This window comes from Leptodactylus fuscus, chromosome 7 (genome assembly GCF_031893055.1).
Source record: "Leptodactylus fuscus isolate aLepFus1 chromosome 7, aLepFus1.hap2, whole genome shotgun sequence".
NCBI lineage: Eukaryota > Metazoa > Chordata > Amphibia > Anura > Leptodactylidae > Leptodactylus > Leptodactylus fuscus.
Genome location: NC_134271.1, coordinates 137645957 through 137649516, shown reverse-complemented (window position 1 = coordinate 137649516; position 3560 = coordinate 137645957).

Below are 3560 nucleotides of genomic sequence, written 5' to 3'. Positions count from 1 at the left end.
CCGTCCCCGCTGCGCCCGCCTCCGGGATGAGGTTATGGCCCCGCCCCTTCTTCCCTGCGTCGCGTTAGGCTCTGCTAATAAAGCGGATGCCGTGACAGCTTAGCTTAACCAATCAGAAAGCGAGGGACCAGAGCGTAGGCGGGACTTGCGGGGAGCCAAGACAATTACGTCATGTGATGTTGGTGCGGCGGCCATCTTTGTTCAGGGAAAGATATATATATGTTTGGATTTGCCAGTATATAGTATGGTTACTAGATGTAGCTATTACATGTACATCGCCTTTAAGTGAAACTAGACATTGAAGGGTCTGGTGTGTGGGCTGTAGGAGATGATGTCAGGGGTTATAGGCATTATGTTCATGTTGGGGGCGTGTCCTATATCAATGGGTGTGGCATATGGCAAACATAAATTGCGCAAGGGCTGACGCGTTTTGTACCCCATCATCATAATCTCATACATTTCTCGGTACTATTCCGTTATCGGGCCAGCAGCAGCGCATTTCAGCACCAGCTTTCGGGACAGCAGTTCAGTTCAGCAGCGGGAATTACAATGACATCCGAGGACTGCTGGCCCGATGCTTGTGCCCAGTAGCCAGTACATCAATGACCCCCCCTCCATCTCCTCCTCCTTCCAGTGCTGCCCCCCAGCTCTCCTTACATCTACCCCGTACCCTCTCCCCGCCACATGACTAAGCCGATGCTGGCCCGATGATAGAGGCCGTGCTTGTGTGTAGTAGGCAGTACATCAATCGATGCCCTCATCCTCCTCTTCCTTCCAGTGCTGCCCCCCAGCTCTTCTTACATCTGCCCCGTACCCTCTCCCTGTAATAGGCCTCACCGTAAATCTTGAGCAATGAATGCTACTAGATAGCCGCCGGACGCTGCAGAAAGTTTGTCCCTCCGGCTCGCTGTAGCTCACCGTTCCTATAGTCGGCGTGTTTCTTGTCAGGGCCTGGATTGAGCCCCGGTGTCTTTCCTTTCGGTCTCGGTACTAGCGCTGAGGTGAGGCCTAGTCGTGTGGCGGGGAGAGGGTACGGGGAAGATGTAAGGAGAGCTGGGGGGCAGCACTGGCAGGAGGAGAAGGATGGGGGAGGGGGGTCATCGATGTACTGGTTACTGGGCACAAGCATCGGGCCAGCAGTCCTCGGATGTCATTGTAATTCCCGCTGCTGAACTGCTGTCCCGAAAGCTGCTGCTGAACTGCGCTGCTGCTGGCCCGATAACGGAATAGTACCCATTTCTCTTGTCAAATTTGGCAAGGATGAGGTGCGCTTGAATTTCGTATCCAGCAGAAGCTCAGGATTTGCGGCATGGTTGCAAAACGCCACGAAAAGTCACGGAAACCGCAGTCATCACATACTGTCAGATTGCAGCAAAACGTGTCTCGTAATTATGACTACAAGTGAGGTCTGATTGGATACTGGGTCTGGACACAAGAGGGCGCTAAAGTGCTTCCCCTGCTGCTCTACGCAAAGGCTCTCAGAGGCTACTTTTGGGTAGTGTACCTCTTGGTGAGAGGGCATTGACTGCTAGATGTGCCCAAAAGACATTTGGCCCACATGATAGACTTCGAGAGGGGGCGCATTGTTGGACTGAGAGAAGCAGGATGTCCGAAGTTACACATTCAAACCCACATTCAAGTCACACATTCAAACCCTCAACACTTCCTGCCGCCTCCAGCTCAAGAACATCCACCGAATCCGCTCCTTCCTCACCCCTGAAACTACTAAGATGCTCGTCCAGGCCCTCATATTCTCCCACTTAGACTACTGCAACACCCTTCTCCATGGACTCCCAGCTAACACCCTCACCCCCCTCCAGTCCACCTTAAACTGCGCTGCTCGCTTAATCCACCTCACCCCCCAATCCTCATCGGCTGCTCCCCTCTGCCAGTCCCTCCACTGGTTACCCATAGCCCAGCGAATTGAGTTCAAGCTACTAACGCTAACATACAAAGCCATCCACAACCTGTCCCCTCCATATATCTCTGACCTAATCTCCCGCTACCTGCCCACACGTATCCTCAGATCCTCCAATGACCTCCTACTCCGCTCTGCTCTCATCCGCTCCTCACACAACCATCTCCAAGACTTCTCCCGTGCATCCCCCATACTCTGGAACTCCTTACCACGACACATAAGACTGACCCCCACAATCACAGGCTTCAAGAAGGCCCTGAAGACTCCCCTATTCAGGAAGGCCTACAACCTCCAATAACACTATCACCGCACCCCCATCTGTACAGTCTCCCCCTCTCCTTCTGTCTCTATCCCCCTTCCCTCATAGATTGTAAGCCCTCGCAGGCAGGGCCCTCTACCCCACTGTGCCAGCCGGTCATTGTTAGTATTATATCTACCTGTATATTCTGTGTATTGTATGTAACCCCCAAATGTAAAGCACCATGGAATTAATATAATAATGTACAGCACCATGGGATTAATATAATAATGTCCAGCACCATGGAATTAATATAATAATATACAGCAACATGGGATTAATATAATAATGTCCAGCACCATGGAATTAATATAATAATGTACAGCACCATGGGATTAATATAATAATGTCCAGCACCATGAAATTAATATAATAATGTACAGCACCATGGAATTAATATAATAATGTAAAGCATCATGGAATTAATATAATAATGTCCAGCACCATGGAAATAATATAATAATGTACAGCACCATGGAATGAATATAATAATGTACAGCACCATGGAATGAATGGTGCTATATAAACAACAATAATAATAATGTCCCCCCTCCATCTGTACAGCACCATGGAATTAATATAATAAGGTACAGCACCCTGGAATTAATATAATAAGGTACAGCACCATGGAATTAATATAATAATGTACAGAACCATGGAATGAATATAATAATGTACAGCACCATGGGATTAATATAATAATGTACAGCACCATGGGATTAATATAATAATGTACAGCACCATGGGATTAATATAATAATGTACAGCACCATGGAATGAATATAATAATGTACAGCACCATGGAATTAATATAATAATGTCCAGCACCATGGGATTAATATAATAATGTACAGCACCATGGAATGAATGGTGCTATATAAACAACAATAATAATAATGTCCCACCTCCATCTGTGCCCCTAGTTTCATGTCCCCCCTCCATCTGTGCCCCCAGTATAATGATACTCACCTTTCCACATCTCTCCATCTCTTGACTGCAGGGGACACTGACACGCCCACCTAGTCACATGACTGTGTGATGTCACAGAGGTCCCTGTACAATAGTGAAGTCTTCACTCGATCATCACCCACTCTTATCCCAGTTACAGCCTTTTATATGTTACTAGCTTTTACCCGCGACTTCGTCTGCGGTGATTTGAGAATTGGGCGGACACAGAGGTGTGAAACTGTAAAAGTGCTTTAAAAAGTTTGGTTTGATAGCAAATGTGATCTGTTATATTGTGTATGTAGTAATACAATTTGTTGTTATTTTCAGAGGATTGTTATTTTGTTACTTTCAGCTGGTCTATGGTAAAGTAGAAATGTACATACTGGACCTTTTTTA